This window comes from Parus major, chromosome 12 (assembly GCF_001522545.3).
Source record: "Parus major isolate Abel chromosome 12, Parus_major1.1, whole genome shotgun sequence".
NCBI classification, from domain to species: domain Eukaryota; kingdom Metazoa; phylum Chordata; class Aves; order Passeriformes; family Paridae; genus Parus; species Parus major.
In genome coordinates, this window is record NC_031781.1 from 16688963 (window position 1) to 16707676 (window position 18714).

The 18714-nt window shown below is 45.5% G+C and overlaps 1 protein-coding gene across 9 annotated transcripts in view; it reads right to left on the minus strand.

The window, feature by feature from the left end:
• Positions 1-18405, minus strand: part of FOXP1 (forkhead box P1) — a 373214-nt gene extending 354809 nt beyond the window's left edge. For 2 of the 9 annotated variants that reach the window (XM_015640593.3, XM_015640594.3), the window contains exons 1-2: positions 17606-17887; positions 17334-17489 (exon numbers count right to left, since the gene is read on the minus strand). The gene's annotated coding sequence lies outside the window, so the exon portion shown is untranslated. Of the gene's footprint in view, positions 1-8908; positions 9117-17333; positions 17490-17605; positions 17888-18045 lie in introns of those variants that run through there. The other 7 variants (XM_019008067.2, XM_015640584.3, XM_033517465.1 and 4 more) reach the window with 6 other exon arrangements.
• Positions 18406-18714: the final 309 nt, after the last annotated feature.

Genomic DNA, 18714 nt, shown 5'->3' on the forward strand with positions numbered 1-18714 from the left:
GATGCTGCTGCTATCTGTAAAAGCACTCCGCTCCTACCTGGGGCAGAAAGCATAGCCCAAACTCTGCTCTATCAATGCCTTCCATGACAGCAGAGCAGTGAAGGTGCAAGGACACAGCAGACCAGACCAGGGGCCACAAGTCCAAGACAAGATGAAGATGACAGCCTGCCAGAATGATCAGACAAGGTTCTCACAGACCTGAGCAAAACAAGGCATTTCATGCAGGTTCAACCCCTTTGCTCTGGGGAGCTGCCGTGTCCCCCAGGGCAGGCGGGCCCTCTGAGCCCAGGCAGGTGCCAGGCAGCTGGGACCTGTCTGTGCCTGGCATCATGTGTGCCACCACTGGGGGATGGACACAGCCCTGTGCCACCCAGCCCCTCTGCTCCTGCTTCTTCCAAGCTGAGCAAAAATGTAAGAACAACAAAACCCTCGTCCCCACTTACCTCTCTGTGCAGCCAGGTAGAGTTACTAAACTTGTAAAATCTATTTTTTTTCCTCCTAGATGAAGGCTTTACATTCACATCAGTAAAGAAATGCCCAAGGTCTAGAGGACTTGATCCAAGAGCTACCATCCTCCAGTCCTTACAGGAAGAATGTCCAACTTCCTAAATATTTGAATACATATCTTACAATATAAGTACATTGTGTGGGATGAGAGAGAACAGTCACCACATCACAGTTTGCTCAGCTGGATCCTGCCCAGCTGTGGGATCACCAGTGAGCAACAGATAAATTTCAGTCCTGTTCTGACACTGGTTCCTCCTGTTGCTTTTGGCGTGTTGCTTAACACCCAGCATGTCCAAGTTTCATCACTTTATATATATACATACATAGATCTATGTATACATACATACTGTAGAAACCATATTTATTCAACCTCCTACAATGTTCAAGAAAGCACTGAATTATGCTAAAGCAGTTGAAAGTGAGGAGCTCTATCTGAGACCGAGATCAGGAGCCTGGAGAGAACAAGCAGTGATTTCACATCAGGCTGCAGAGCTCTGGAGCGAGCAGCCATCACCAGCCTTTGAAAATCAGGACCCTTTTGAGGGAGCTTAAAGACGGGTGAAAAAACACTCAAGATCTTTGGAGGGGAAAAAAAATAAATATATATATAGATATATGATCAGAAGACACCACAGCCAACCCAAAGCACTTATGGGGAAACCACTGATTTGCAATTCCAAACCACTTTTCCGCCCGAATCCTCCACTTACTATCTTATCTGATCTTCTCTGAGGGAATCCCCCAAACCATCTCGGCTTCACAAAGGACCTCTCAAGCTGCACTCTGAGCACTTCTTACCACTGCAGGTTTGTGTAAAATGCTGACAAACTAACAGCATTTTTGTCACCTTTTTTTGTAGGTTTTGGGTTTTTTTGGTTTGGTGTTTTTTTTGGTTGTTTTTTTTTTTTTTTCTGGCGAAGTTATTCTTATCAGGCACCAGGCTCTGCTCTCTTTGCCAAATAAAAGTTGCCATACCCCAGACAGACACACACTTTTACTGGCCACGTTAATATTAACATAAAATACATTTTAAGCTGGACATGATCTGTGTGAGCACTGTAACAAAAAAAATGTTGCTTTACTGACGTTCAATAAATGTTTTTAAGTGAGCAACCACGGGCAGTTCTGCTTGGTGGCTCAAAACCAGGCATGTTCTGCTACAATGGTAAAAAATACTGCTAAGAAACACCTCAAACCCACTGTACCACACCAAGAGAGAGGTCATGTTGAAGCAGACTGAAGACATTGATCCTTTTTATTAGCAAAACGCCCTACATTAGATGACCTCAGCATTTCACAAGCATTATATTTAAATCCTCCAGCCGTCTCTTAACGTGGCAACTTTTCCCATTCCCACTTTGTAGACAGAAGCACAAAGACATGGAGGACATGGTGTAGCAATAGTTATGAAATAAAGAAGTCTCAAATTTCTGACAGCAAGTTTAAATTTTGAGGCAACATTAATGCCCTTTGTCCAAAAATCTTTTTGCTGAAATCAGTAGGAAAGTAAGAAGGCTCCCTCCCTCTCCCTTTGTTATTCTGTCTTCTTGGAGGGAGAAAAAAAATTAAGAAAATACCTTCAATTTGGAATTAAAATCCTTTCAGCAAACAATTTTTAAGGAACACTGCATGGAAACACACCTTTTTTAAGCTGGGATGTCAAAAGCCCAAAAAAAAGTGTCACAGAATAATGATGCTTTATTTGAACAATCAGTATCAGTCTGTTCTTGGCATTAATTTTGGAAATGGTATAGCTAATATGACAGCTATGATTTGGAGCCTTCAAAAGGCATAAGCTATTGGCATTTTAAATACATTACACACAAACATGCACGCACCCCTACACCCACACTAACTCTGCAGATTTGTTCTGCTCCTGTCTGCTGGCTCTTCTGCGTGTACTCCACAACAGATTGTTTCCTTCCCTCATCCCAGTTTCCTAAGGGGGCTTTACATCAGGCACCCAAATAAAAAGGGTTCAAAGAGACCTGCATTACCAGAGCACACAGCAGAAGGGATCCTCTGCGACTCAGTGGACACAATCAAGCCTTTCAATTAAACTATTACCCAAAAAGGTGTGGGTGGCTTATTACCAAACACAGCATTTATTTTAAAAAAATTGAGAGTACCATTAGAAACACCTAATATAACTCTTATTAACTTATTTGAATCTAGTTGTGAGCACATTGGGTTTGTAAGTGTCTGCTAACATAGCATTCTGTTTGCCTAATTAAGTTTTCAGTAGGGGAAGCTATAGCTCTCACATTAATATAGGGAACTGAAAAAAAAATCACATATAAACCAATGCTGAGCTTGATTTACCTTTATTGTGTAAGGATTTGCTACAGGCTCTTCAACAACTGCTAACTAATTTTCCATCAAAAAGCACAAGTGCTGTACAAATTCCCACTTCAGCCCAAGCTGATGGGGATGACGGACTCTCCCCAAATTATAAACCCTCAACGCAATCCCTACAGCACTTCCAGGCCCTCTGGTTTTCCTCATCACTTTTTCCCTTTGCTAGTCCATGTTCTGAACCTTGAGCTTATTCCCCCAGCCGTGCTGCTAAGCAGTAATGCTCTAGCTGGGGAGCATCAAGCGGAGGAAAATTACCATTAGCCAAAAAAAAATTAATCTTAAGAGGCTTAAAAGAAATCTCAGGGAATCAACTCCGATCTCCATGACAAATAATTAGCAAAATAAAGATAAAATACTGAAGCATCTCAGCTTTCTGCTACATTCCAAAGCGGCTTATTTTCTCCCTAAATTTTACTCTTGCTGCATTTAAAATGCTCGCTTGCAACTTCCAAAAAAAGAAGAGGGGGGAAAAAAACCCCAAAAAGCAAACAAAGACAGAGTGTTTTGTCCAAAAAGACAAGATTTCTGCCTGGCCAGTCCCTGTACCCAGCCCTGCTCCAAGCAGGGCCCCCAACCCACGCCCCACGGGAACTGCTCATGGGGTGAGCACGGCTGGAAAAGGCCCATATTACAGCATTAATATAATTTACAAAATGGTTAAAAATCAGAATGTTTTTCCTTCGTGAAAAATAACACACTTAATGCTTTTCATCTGGCACATAAAATTTACAATACCTCCAGGAACATTTTCTTTGGTTAAACCAACACTATTGGTACTTTTTTAGCCTATAAGCATATTACAACCCCAGCTTTTTATGGGTTTTTTTGGTTGTTGTTTTCACCCATTGTAATAAACTTTTCAGAACCAGAAATGATCAACAATAAAAAGCATTCCCATGTCAAACAATTTTAACTACTGCTTTTAAAACAATAATAAAAAAGGCGGGGTTTGGAGAGGCGGGGGGGGAAGAGGAGGATTGGCTTCAAACCTGACTCGTACAGTAACTATCTCGCTGTAATTAATATCAAGCGATGGCCTGCGCGGCCAGACTGGAGCTGTGTGCCCGGAATTGTTTCCGTGCCGCTTGCAGCAGGCAGCCGCAGCAGATGTTGGCTGCTAAAGGGCGCAGACGACACAGTTCATGACTCCTCGGAGGCGGCTGCGCCACATCTGCAGCCCACGGAGCGGCACACACCGGCCAGCCCGAGCCGAGCCGAGCCAGCCCTCTTCTGTGCCGGGGCTAAAAATACAGGAGGGTGTTTGTTCGCTCCGGGCCGGGCAGCGCCGCTGGAAGCATCCCGGAGCATCCCGGGCGCGCCGGGCGAGCGGCGAGCGGCAGCCGCTGCCTCCGAGCGCCGCTCCGCACGCCCGCTCCTCATTAACTGGGCGGCGATCCAAGTTCATCTGGGCCCCAGAGAAAGGCAGTGCTTGTGTTTAGACCGCACAATACTGACATAACATTAACAGATTTACATATGCAAAACTGTGAAGCAACAGGCATTCCCCCTCAATTGACCCACAGCTTGTAGTGGCTGCCGAGTTATTCCCTGCTTAGGCTCCGTAACCAAGTGGGCGTCATGCGACTACCATCTGGGTACCACTTATTTAAAGCTGGCAGTCTCTCTGTAATAGGCAAGCTGGCAATAAGCAGGAAGGGAATAAATTGCATCATTTAGTTAACATCCACTTGCTTTGCGGCTGTTAAAAACCCATGACTGAATAATAATTTGGTTATTTCTTTTGCCAGACAATGCTGTCAGCCAAAAGCATACTACGCATGCTGCAAAACGTCAGCTTGCAAAATTTCCACTTTAAAAATAAATTAAGAAATTTGCAGTATAATGCGAGCTAAGAAGTTTTTCTAATGCTAGCAACTCAAAAGCAATCGAGCTCTAAAAATAAACATGCACTGCTGTAGTCACCAGATTCTGCTTTTCCCTAAAATCTTCTTTGTTTTTGTCAGCCACCCACCCCAATCCATTAAATTCGCCAAACATCACCAACCTGGCCCGTTACAAGCACAGGAACCGGGATTTGCTCGCAGGAATGCTCGTTAGATCCCAACACTTCTCCATTTCATGCTACCCACTGCCCTTCTCATCCTTTGCCTTAATTCATAGATTTTATCATTTCCTTCTGTCTGACAACTGCTTTCACACAAATCGGTATCAAAGAAAGTGGCTGAAACCAGAGACCACTGAAATACAGCGAGAACGTAGCCTTTGTTAAAAAAACAAAAAAGAAGGAAACAAAGAGCTTTTGAAGTGGGTTTCTCTTTGGGGCTCTTCGGTTTGCAGAAAATTAAGTTACCAATAGTAATCAATTTTTTTTTTGTCCCAATTTGCTCGAAATACGGCCTATGCACACATATCTCAACATCCATCTCTCCTCAGGACTAAAGGAAAAGACCATGCTGAGTGCACTTTTTACTGCAGAGATAACAAGGCTTTGCATTTTACAGTGGGAAAAGTCAGAAGAAACTTTTCCATTGGGATTAACGGCGAGGACGAGCCCAGAGCACAGTCCACAGGTAAGAGCGTCTCAGTATCTCCGTCTCCCACAAAACCAGGCTCTCTCGCTCCTCATCACATTTTGAAGGGGAACCAGGGGCTCTGCAGTGCAGAAACAAGACAACCAGCAGTAAGTGGAAAGCTGAGTTCATGAGGAGCTCGATTCCAGTGTCAGTGATGAAGAGGATGGCGGAGCAGAGGCTCCAGCACCCACGCTGGGCACGGCACAGGAACACCACACAGCTGGGCGTGGAGACACACCAAGACAGCTGTGCTCCCCTCCCCAGCACTACCTCATCTCCCCCAGGGCCCAACAGGGAGAGGTGCCAGTGTCCACACGGTGCCATGCTGCTGATGGCAGGTACACGTGTGGATTCCACACAGGTGACCCCTTTCACAGTCCAGCAGCCATAAAGCCCTGGAGCAATAGGACCTTCAGCACTCCATCTCAAAATCCTCCCTGAGCTAACACACACAACAACTGTTCCCTTTAAAAAAAGCATCATTTGGAAAAGAGCTTTTACCAGACTTCCACAGCACTGTGCAGCTCTTGCTGGGATGCTCAGCCAGCCCAAGGCAGGCAGGGAAGCACAGGACCCACGGCCACCACAGAACTCCACGAGGTGGGACCACCACTCTGGAATACAGGAGACCTAAGGGCCAGTGTAACAGCTTGCAAGCTTTACAAACAGGAATGAAAGTAAGATGGAAAAGAAGGATTTCAGTTGACACCAACCTGGCAAGACAGTGTCCAATGAAGGGTGAGAGTAAAAAAGGGAACAGAAACCGAGGGCAGAGAGAAAAATCTGTCAGAGGAAGTGTGATGCCAAAAACTGTTCCAGGACCCCTGGCTGGATGCCAACTCCAAGCCTCCAATAAAATAAGGCTACAGAGCCCCTGAAACCTTCCTGATGAAAAAATCTGTGCAGGCTGAGGTTTGTCAAGTCATACTTGTGCTTGCTGTGCTCCACCACCCTCACCCAGAGGTCTCAGCTTGGAATACTTCTCTGCAGAGGAGACCCAAGGCATCCAGTAACTTTGGCAAGGAGAGACGTGCATCCCCTAAAGCATTTGTGTAACTCAGAGTGTTTGAAAAGCTCTGCAGTACTAAGCCATAGCACTGTTAATTGTATATACCATACCCAAGATCATCAACCCAGTAACGTTGTCACCCATGTGGTACATTACTGTATGGTCAATCTCCCTAATTATTCTTGAGTTATTTTTTCCAGTAGATCTACAAAATTATCAGCATAAATCTCAAAACATTTACCAGTCAACAAACTCAGCACAACAGACATAAGCTTGGCCCTGACAAATAAAAAGACTAAGGAAAATGTATTTATTTGTAGCAAATGTCCTTTCCTATAACCATCAAATAGATTACAACTGCATTTCTTTCCTCGCACTGCACGCTGGGATCCAGGCATTTAACTAGCACACACTACAGTGCTGGATTAATCATAAATAGAATATATTTTTAAGTGCATTAATTATGTAACAGATGCTTCCAGGATTCCAATGGAGGTAATTTTTAAAATCCCAGTGTACAGTTTTATGAATCTGTGCAGTTTCAAGGTTGTTTTTAATTTGCACTCGATACTACACTTACTTAAAACCAAGAGGTAATCAACCACTGCCTAATTATTTTTCCTTTTTTCAGTTCAGGCTGGAAGACATATCCTACACTATTGCTGTCCAACACCCCAGTTGGTGACAGAGGTTCCTCCCATTTCTTTGCCATGATGATGGGTTTGAATAATGAGCTGTGTGAATGCAAGAATTCTTCATTTGCCTTCTATTAATTTCTCCTGCTCAGACTCATTTCTGCCATTCAGAAGTCTCTGTCTCCTCCTGCACGTTCCCACTCATGTATCAGATGTGATTCAGTGCACACAGCACACATGGAGACCCTAACAGGGACAGTGGGGCACAGTCAGAATGCTCAGGGTTTCCAAACAGCCATTTATTTCCTGATGGGGTACCATGAATGGTTGGACTCAATGATCTTAGAGGTCTTTCCCAGCTTTAATGATCCTAAATCTATAAATAACTCATTGCTTTGAAAAATGGAATTAAATTGAGTTCACTTAGAGTTCTGCCACACTCGAGAAAAATGGGGTTTACCTTACTTACCTTGATAATAACAAAAATGGCACATCCAGCTCCTGGCTACGGCACTACAGTGACAGGGACAGGGACAGGGGTGGGATGATGGAGATCTCAGCAGCCTTTGGATGGCTGCACTGGAGCACCCTGGGGCACAAGCACCACAGCCTCCATGTGTTGGATGAGAAGTTTGCTTTCCTTTCCATCTTTGCACATCTCACAACTCTTGGATCAAATCACACATCTCCTCTCAGAGCTTCATCTCTGCATCTGTCTGCAACGCTTAATTTGTCATGACTTGGAGGGGCATTTTTCCAGGCACTCACTGCATGTGCAGCCTGGGAAGTGGCAGAGCCCAAACCCTGATAACACTGGCTTGGACTCTCCTTGCAACAAACCCTCCCTCTGGTCCAGGAGGTGAGGGGAAAATACAGGAGGACACAGAGCAATTAGGGTTCCAGTCAGATGTGGTGTTGACACGTAACAATGAACAGTGAATAATCCTAATGCAAGGTGAGGGTTATTTAGGAGCATACAGTAACTGCACATACAACCTCAACACATGGTGAAGAGAGGGGGTGAGGACAGGAAGGGTTCAGGAACCCAGCTCTGCTCACCAGCCACCCCTGGGAATATCCACACCTCAGGCTGGGCACAAACCAAGCAGGAACAAAAAGGTGAGTAGCAGGAATTTCACTCCTACAATATATTTTATTCTGGCTGCTACTCCTTTCCAAAAAAATAAAGGTAATAGTTACAAGTGAGGGTTAACACTGTGCTGCCTCACTTCACAGACTGCACATTCCAATTCCTCAACAAGGCAATGCAAAATCAGGCAGTGAACAGGCTGAAGTCAGCTGGAGAAGGCAGATGACTTTGTGCAACGCCAGGGAGGCCCTGGGGCAGGCAGCTGTGTGCTGGGCTGGGTCTCACTTCCCTGGGCACACCACAGCCAGTCCCCAGCAGCACCCAAGGACTCCACTGACAGTGAAAGCCCCGTGGGCACAGCCCTGGCCAGGGGGCACCCGGCCTCTCCTCACTCCAGCCACCCCAAAAATGATCCACTGGCTCTGATGGGGCATGGAGAACGCTCCCCTGACCTCATCACCAGACACTGGTCACACAGCAAGGCTTGGGGGCAGTCAGGGACACCCTGAAATGCTGCTCTGTGGTACCAACCCCTCCCAAAACACTCCGGTGATCCACCTGCAGCGGAGCATAGGGATAGCAAAGGAAGAGAAGCTCTCAGGGATGAGAAGGTGCCTCCACCTGGGGAGGGAGAGCAACCCTGAGCACACCGCAGGGTAGAGGGATCAGGTCCCTGCCAAACTGCAGCACACCTTTGCCTTCATAATCCCTGTGACAAAGGAATGCCAACCCCATGCCAGGTTATCACAAGGTGATAAAGACTCGTGGGCTGTACCTGCTTGGCTTGGCTTGAGCAAGGCTCCCTCGGGGCTCCTCTGCTTTCACTTCCTATGAATGTGCACCTGCACCCATATCAAAAAAAGTAAAAGCATTAAGTGTATTCAAAGCTTTGCTCAAAGCTTTACTCAAAGGCTGGGGTGACCCCGGTGCACGGTGACACCTGGGCTCACCAGCAGCACCATCACTGACACTGCCTGTGGCTGTCCCTGCCCTGCAGCTCCCCAGGCACCCCCACAGCCAGCACACCCACCCTGCACAGCACCCATTGAGCACACACCATGGGGCAGAACCTTTCTGGGGTGAACCTCTTCCTGAGCTCTGGCCACCTCTGTCCTTGTCAGCATGGCTCTCTAACTCCACAGGACAGCAGGCTGGGCACAGCTTTATCTGAGTTTTATGTGCAGCTGCATTTGCTTATCACACAGATAAGTTATTACAAAAACAAGAAGAAACACCAGCAGCCAATAACCTGGGTATCTCAGTGCCCTCATCACAAATTTCCAGCCTCTGGACCAGCTCATTATCCACAGCTCACAGGGAAGGAAGAAACCCAAAGAATACACGATGCCAGGACGTGCACAGTAACAACTTCAGTACCTGGCATTAAGGGAGCAGCATCAAATTAACAGTTAATGGAAACCCCACACTTGGGAGCTTTGGCAGGGTGGTCCCACCAGCAGGCACTGCTGGGAGCATGCCCCAGGGCAGCTGGGCAAGGAAGGCTCCTCTGCCCAGACTGAGAAGAGCACATCCAGACACAAAGCCTCTGGCAGAGGTCTCACATTACAGCAAACAAAATCAAGTGGCCAAGGGGGTGGCCCTGACCCCTCCAGACCCTCCTCTGATCTCCAGAATCCAGTGAGGATGTTCAACTGACAGAAAACATTTTTTTCCTGCTTAAGCTGATTTTTTGCTGGTCAGCTTCCTGCACAGTCTCACCCTCTGGTCAGCTGAAGCTCAGGAGATGCAATGGGAAGCACACACAGGGACAAGCTGAGATTTCCAAATCTACTTCACTGCAAAGTGAAGCGAGCCCTCACTCTGTACAGCACCAAGCACACTGTCAAATAGTCAACCAGAAAGTAGCTTTCATCTGAGGAAAAACAAAGGAGGCAAAGGCTTTCCAAGGAAACAATTCCCATTTGATGCATGTCATGAAGTTGTGAGAGCACTTGAGTCACAGCACACGTGTGGACCATTGTGATGTGCTCGCAGAGCGATGTGTCCTCCTCCTCAATCTGCAGAGAGCATCCACCTGGCAGAGGTTGAAACATGCGGAGGTGATTCAACACCGATGAACAGAAACACTGAGACATGCTGTTCTTAACACAGGGGCTGTACCTGACACCACTTTTATTTACTCAGAAAAGTTTTCTGCCCTGTATGACCTTCCCCTGCCAATTTACCCACGTGTTAAGCAGAATCTCCATCCTACCCTGGATGGCTCACTACAATCTGACAAGTGGACAGTACTTCCAATATGGGCAGATATTTTTTTTTTCTTTCAGACCTATGAGAATATATAGGTTGAAAACTTTATATTACTAAATAAAACAATTTATAAATACAGAAGTAACAAATAATAAATATTACCTGACAAAGCATTATACTTTCTTTGTAGTAGCAGGGAAAAAAAACCCACAAAAACCTCATAAAGAAATAGAAGGAAAAAAAAATCTTCCTACCAGAATGTAAATATTTGTGCATAGCAAGAATGAAGTATTTCCATAAAGCTTTCAATAAAGGATAACTGCAGGCCAAATTTTACCCGTAGATACAGGCATGTAACTTCAGCTAAAGTTACTCAGGGCTGCCCAAGTTTCTGGGAGGCCAACTCAAGCAAACAGTGCTCATGTCCAGGACTGTGAGCTCAGGAGCTGAGGCCACACTCCCAGCTCTTTTGAGAGAGGCAGACAAGATCTGCTTCAAATCAGTGAAGAATTTCAGAGATGAGTCAAACCTGCAGGATTTGCTGCAATACTCGCTGCAAAAGAGGATGTGAGAACTGGCAAGTACGCTGTGTTTACTCACTGTGCCATCTAATTCTGGAAACTCGAGCTGAGATTCAGCATTCGAGCACGACTCCAAGGGGTGGTGGGAAGATCCTGGCCCCGTTACAAAGCCACTCGTTGGGCTAAACTGGTGGTATCTGCTCAAGCAGGGCCATGGGCTGACCCAGACAGAGGTTCTGCAGCTGGCAGGAGAAGCCTCCTCAGGGCAGAGGCCGCACCACATCTGCCTCCAGCCCAGGGACGAGCCTCCGCAGGCACCGGCGCACACGAGGAACAGAGATGCTCTAAAAATCACACACTGCTTCAGTTAATGACACAGATTTACTCGGGGTGTTAGCCTGTTTTGCTAAAAAAAGCCAACCAGATTTTTTTTTTCTTTTTTCCTGGTGCAAACTGTCCTTTATAGAGACTATTAATATCCCTCTTCCTTCAGTTCAAGCTCTACTTCTCTTCCTTGTTCTCCCACTGACTTAAAAGATAAGTTGCAAAACGAGATCTAATTTATCTCTATCTTTTGTCCTCATCCATTCCCTCCTGCTACTGCCTGGACAGGCAGATTGTCCTGTAGGGAATCACTGCATGGAGCACAGAGTTTCTATTTGCTGCAATACATTTTTAAGCAGAAAATGGAAGATTTTACCTGGTTTATACTAAACAGAACCCCTTTGGTTCTGGCCTCATGTAATTAATTCTGCACAAGGTAATAACTTAGATAACACACCTTGCTATAGGCAGCCACCTCAAACAACAGCAAATATTGCTCACTATCAGATACCAGTGAAGACAACAGCAGTGGATGTTGGCTGCCAGGAGGTTATGCTGAAACAAATGCACTTTTATTTTTCCCTTTAAATTACAAAAGATTACCATTTTACTCAGCAATGCCCCTTATTAAATTGAAACTCTCCACATCAGAATTAAATACATCCTATCTACTCAAAATGAAGTGTATTATTTATCAGTAATATTTAATGACAAAAACCTGATAACTTTCTCCGATTATACCACTGATTTCCTCCAGTCATGCATCATTGGCTCTGCTGGTCATTAGCATTATCACAGTGCATAAACTCTGGCTTAGGCAGCAAGTTTGATAACAGGGCCAGACACCTATAGCTACCATTTTTCAGTTTGTTCAGATTTACTAGTTTACCTCTCTGTGAGCGTGCCTCTATCTAATGGCATCGATTAAAATCCCTAAAAATCCTAGACAGTAAATTTCCATTTCCATGCAGCACGCTTCTGCACACTCAGAATTCCTCAGTAAATATAAAGCACTTGCTGAAAAATCAGATTTCTCCTTCGACTGGCTGAGGACCCTTTTCCTGAAAGACTATACTTTACCCAATCTGAAAAATAAATAGGAAATATTTAGGCTTCTCTAACTGTTTAATGCCAGGAATACGCTGGATAGGCTTAAGATATTTTAGTTTAATTCACAGGCAATGTTCCATTTTAACTTTTATGAAATAGTATTTTTGAATGCTGCAGATACTGCTTTTATGGAAGTGAAAAAAAAAAAAAGAATCAGAACAGATATACACGGTACAAAATCAGCTAAAATATACCAAGATGGGTTTCTCCCATTCTCAGTTAAATCCTGCAAATAAAATGACGGATTAGAAAGGTTTCCTGAGCAAGACCATCATTTCTTACACTACTGGCATTCAGAAAACTCTGATGGGTTAAGCCAGGAAAAAACTTTAAAATACTTGTACAAACAATAATTTTGCTGCATACTTCTGACATTCCTCTTTCAAAGCCTTTTAGGTATCAAGTCATTTATCACTGAAAAATACATTTTCTCTTTTCCAAACCTACAACTCAGGAGCTTTACAAACCTTAATATGTATTTTATCTGAACACACATGCACAGGCATAGCATTTAAAACTAGCGAAAACAATTTATTACAAGCGATTTCAGAGCCACCTTCTCCCAGTACTCATTTAATTCAATGGGAGCAGGATAGGGCCCTTGAAAACTCTCTGATTAAAATTAATTACTAAAGCTGTTAAGACATTATTACTATTGCAAAACTTGCTGAGAAAAATCTCTCTTCTAAATCTGCTATATGCAGGTAAAGGCCATGATGTTCTGCACAAACATCCAGATTCTTCTATGTTACACACATGAATATTCTAAGACTTTATTATCTAGCCAAACTGATTTTCTTTTCATTTATTTTTTTTTTTTACACTCAGTGCATCCAAGGAAGCTCCCATGATTTCAACAGGGGTATTCAGGGCCTAGACCACATAGCTGAAGTTAAATCTGCCTGTCTTATGGAAATACAACTATTTATGAAATTCACCCGAGGGGCAGGAATAATTTACAGTACACTGATCAACGGAGTTTGCATGGTAGTGTCTGAAGGAGCCCTGTTTGAGAAGGAGAGCTGTTATGAAAGCACAAAGTATCAATACTAACACAATTGGTGCCACTGGGTTATGCTATTTGCCAGGCAGAATCCATCTCTCGCACAGAAAATTTCAGTTTGGGTGTAGTTTCAGTATCACTAACTGCACTATTAGAAGTTGGGACCATTATACAAGAAACAGCAGCGATTTGATGAGGTTAATGCCAAATTCTGTCATTTGCTGAGGGAAAAATGGATCAAACCCTGGCAGCAAGCTTGGGAGCACGGGATGCAGAAGTGCTAACACAGCCCCCTGCTCCTGTCATCCAGGGGCTTCAATCTGATCCTTCAAAAATGGAACAGTGAAAAATACTGTCAATATTCTCCTCTACCTGCCTGCTGCTCCACCTGCACGTGCATCATCCCCAAAGCACACTTTTGACCTGACTGAGCACCAGCCAACATCAAAACCCTGGCCAGGCACATCCTCCTCTGGACTGCCAGCCCTTCCCAGCCAAACCCAGCTTCAATGTGCTCCAAACCCAATGTTTGGATCCACTCCATGATGCCCCAGAGCCCCCTGCACTGCATGGCTTTTAAGGGGATTTCTGCCACAGGAGGAAAAGGAGGATTTACAAGACTGATTTTAATGGATTTTTTTTTTTTCCAGTGCAAGTATAGAACGTGGGAACTGGGCTGGACGAGCTGCCTGAGCGGCTAACAGAGATTTGTCATGAGGTTCATGGAAGACAGAGTTCATGACTCACTGTCAGTGAGCTCACTATTACAACATCAAAACTATTATTAAAAATAAAAATGCAAGCACCAAGAGCAACACTTCAAGAAGGTTTTAACTTCTTAATCCCAAACAGAACACCCTTGAAATGAGGCTCGCAGCAGGCCCACCAGACAAAATCCATGAAAGACAACCTTGTTATCAAAAATCTATTGGAACAGCACATTTTAGTTGAAAACCCTCCCTCCCTATTTCTGCTCCCTTGGTATTCCCAGAAGTTTCTTAGGAAGAGGTGTCTCACTCACGCTCCTCTCCCAGCTTTCCAGCAGCAGAAAAACATACACTTCACATTCGCTGTGCGACACCAGGAAGATGCTTCTTAAAACTGACATGGGTTCCTAAAGAAATATCAGTTAATTACTTAATCCTCCTTAATGGAATGATCAACATCCTTTCAGCAAACAAGGCTGTGATGATTTAACGTTTTACTGCACTGGGAGAATTAACCCCACTCCTCTCCCGTCTGCTGCGGCCGCTCGTTTCTTTAGAATCAGTTCCATTTTTCACTTCTGCAGAGCAGCCCCTGCACCCATGCCAGAAAAAAACACCAATAGACAAAAATCTGCCTCAGTGTTATTCTGCCAAGGCCTGACCTCCAGACTGACAGGAAAGGAGGTGGCCTGGGCACCCAGGAAATCAAGGTACAAGGCAGCACACAGCAACAAGCCCCAGCGTGAGCCTGGAACAACTTCATCAGCATCCCAGGAGCACCACTTCAAAAGGAACCGGGGAGGGATGTTTGAATCCCAGCTCAGACAGCTCCTGAATCCCTGAGAACCCCCAGCCGTCATTCTGGAAAGAACAAAAGTCCTTTCAGGGCTCCACTGCTCGCTGCAATGAGACCCAGGCTCAGACAGAATTCTGCAGGCAAGTGTTGTGCAGGAAAGGGAATTCAGCATTGATTTTTGTGATCAGATGTTTAGTGGCTGCTCTGAACACTCCAGCAATCCCCCCTCACCATTTTATCTTCCTTTATCACAAGCTTTTTAATAGAGACATGACATTCTGCTTACTGCTGGGCTCTCTCTATTTATCTCTCTCTTAACAACACTTTGGCATCATCGGCTCCGCTATCTAAATCAGCAATAGTGCATGTCCGGTCACATAAAACCGGAGAGGGCTTCCCGAGATGCCTCGGGAACTCCGACTACTCCGGTTTACTGATGTGTTAATATGCCCCATCCACTAATTAATGAACAAACAGCTTAGCCAGGGAGCTGGGGGAGGGACACCAACACGAAGACTGTGGAGAGCCCAAGGAAAGACACTTGACCCTAATTGTTAGCAACAAGATGACAAGACTGATCGGGAAGTACAGCTAAAACTCAGATCCAACATGAAAGGAAATGTCTGGCGAAGAGGGGAAAACTAACGATGCCATTGGAGGCTGCAGCCAACCTGCCACACTGTGCCACCTTCTGTCGGGCTGTCAGTGCTCAGCACCTGGCCTGGGCTCCTCAGCACCGCGCTCCTGTCACATCCCTCTCTCCATGCCCAAATCCTCATCCTCCTCCTGCGACCCTGCAGCTCCATGGGGATCTCTCCATGCCCAAATCCTCATCCTCCTCCTGCGACCCTGCAGCTCCATGGGGAACACTCCAGCCAGGAAAAACTAGGAGTTTGCTCCAACCCATGACGGGGCGATGAGAAAGCCTGGTGCTCACGCTGTACCTTCCCAGCAAAACCACCTGCAGAATTCCAGCCAGTGGGTTTTAAAAAGGGCCAGACTTTGGCTGAAGTTTCAGACGGACTCAGTTTTACCTGGGGCATAACATTCTTCATCTTAAAAACAGCCTGGACCACCTACCACAACAGATACGCCTTCAGGTGCACCAGCAAGAGGGTGCTGTGCCCCTTGTGCACGTTGGAAAACACTTCCATACAGAGCTCAAACCTTGGGAAAAAGATTGTAAGCTCTTTCTACCTGAAAAATTAATTCAGCTGAGAGTCAGTCAGTTCAGGAGACGCTGTAGCACCGCGCTCTGGGACTCACACCCAGAAGAAAGTTGACTCACAGATGGCACATCCAGAGCAGACACACTGCGAACGCTGCGGAGCCCCAGTCTGCAGCGCCAGTTTTTCATTTCAGCGCCCAGTTTTTTAATTCAGTGCCTCTGAATTAAACTAACTTAGTGAGGAAACAGGTTCTCCTAATAAAAACACACCAGTGACAAGCATTGTATAGACAGCACCATTAGCAGTAAACAATACATGGGAGAAGCACCCGAATAAAACATTCTGGGTGTTTATTTGTGTTGCTTTCCGAGACCATTGCAACCGAATGGGAAACTGGAAGGGAAAAAAGCCTGGAATTAGTTTCAGAATAGCACTCCCAGAAACACTGTAGCCTATCAGATCTGTGTAAATATTTTACGATATGTGTTCCATTTCACTAGATCTGTCAAGATATTTACAGGGCTTGACAGTATTTCTGCCTTTAATTAAATTTTCACACACATACTTTAATGTAATTTAAATAGATTATTAGTTGTCAGAATATAGTATAAATTTTGTTTACGATTTAGTTACTTTAAGTACTCACATTGAGGAAACTCATTTAACCCCCTGACTGAGGAGCATTAAGTGTTGAGATGAGACTTCTAAAGAGCTTCTACTGCCCTTTGCACTCTTGCAATAATCTTAAATTACTACAACTTAATTGCAATTTCAAGGCACTAAAATGGAGATGTTTTAAAAACAGCACCAGGAGGGTCAATGAGGGGAGAAAAATTATTTAGTCCTCCTCAGGTACCAGATGGGGAGAAACTGATTTTGCCCATGCTGTTCTCTTTGCCCGTTTTCCACAGAATCCCGTCTTCATTTGCAGAATGACTTGGAACAAAAAGTCATCAGGATTATTCTGGATACTTGCCACATCCAAACAGCCATTAGACATAAGCCTGCTCACTTGCATGCATGGAGGAGACCCGTGCCAGGAGAAGAGAAAGACAAAACCCTAGAGCGCATTTGCAGAGAAGGCTGCACACGAACAGAGCCAGCAGCTTCTCTGACTTGGGAGCTCCAGTGCTGGAGTAAGTAAAAAGAGCACGTGTTAAACCACTCCAGAAATCCCAACCAACAAATATCTGATCTCCGTAAAACGGTACAACCAATTCCTCTACAGCACAAAACACATCTTTTTAAAGTAAAAGACTACAGAGATCCCACAATTAAGTTTCTCCTCTAATGACTGCAGGATTTATTCCATGCTGGTTTTTTTCCCCCTCTCTCTCTACACTGGCATCACCTTGTTACCTGCAGGAGCTGCAATTCCCAGCACAGCGAGCTGCGGGAATCGAACGGCGCCGTGAGCAGGCTGCGAGCAGCGCTTCTGTCAGCGCAAAACCAACCACTTCTAGCAACCACAAGATCTTCTCCGTTTCTTCTTGCAATGAGACATTTCACAAGGATCTGGCCAACAGAAAAACAATCAGACTCACGATTTGAGCGCCGCTGTGCCTCAGCACGGCCGGCGCTGACGCACGTCCTCGGTGGCGCGACGTTAAGGGCTCCCAGCCTGGCCATACCTTTCGAAGCACTGGGATAAAGTTTGCTTGCCAGGACCTCTAAGAACGGTCTCGAAGGCGCTGCTGATCTCTAGTGCACAGCATCTCTAAATTCCACCTAGCAAATGCTTTCTGGCTTCTCCTGCTTATCACATCTCTGCTGAAGCGCTCGCCGGGTGTGAAAACACGCTACTATACGTGGAGGGAGGGGGAGAAAAGTTTCAGTGATACGAGTTAGTGGCACAGACCAAAAGCCAAAGGCAGCAACATCAGCAGAAGCCCCAGTTGATGCCAGCACACTCTGGATCAGGCCCAGGGCTGCCGACTGCACCCCGAGCTCGCCCCTGGGGACACGGGGATCACGCCATGCCCACGGGCAGTGTTCAGAGCGGGGTGCCACCGTGTCCCCACACTGCTGACCACCCCCTGGGCTTCCCCTCCAGCCACCAGCCCCTTCCCACCTGCTTCCCCAGCAGAGGCTCACAGGGAAAAGCTCTGGGAAGCAACCTGACAGCAAGGCTCATCTGAGGAATAATTAAAATGCGCTATTTAATTCAGCTTTAATACAGACAGCAAACAAAACCCTCGCACACTCGAGCCCTGCAGGGCCTGATCCCGCTCCCCCCGCAACAGGGACCCCGGGGAAAGCTCCCTCCCAGGCGCCCTGTCCCTGCACACACAATGCTGGATGTGCTGGGAAGGGCTGGAGAGGCCTGAACAGACGCTGCACCTCCAAAAGACACCCAGCTACCTGCAAAAACCCCAGCGAGCCTTCCCCAGCCCTGGCTCAGCTGCGTGAAAATATTTCAGCTCAGTGCCTTGAAGTTGCAATTAAATTGTAGTAATTTAAGATTATCACAAGAGCAAAGGGCAGCAGCAGCTCTTCAGCAGACTCCTCTCACCACTTAATGCTCCTCAGTCTTGGGGTTAAATGAGCTTCTTTAGTATAAGTACCTTAAAGCAAGTGAATCGTAAACAAAATTTATACTATTTTCTGACAGCATATAATCTATTTAAATTTATTAAAGCTTCTCGGAGAAAATTTAAGATGACAGAAGTATCATTATGCCCCATAAATAACCGGACAGCCTTGCCGAAATAACTGTATTTTACATATATATCCTACATAT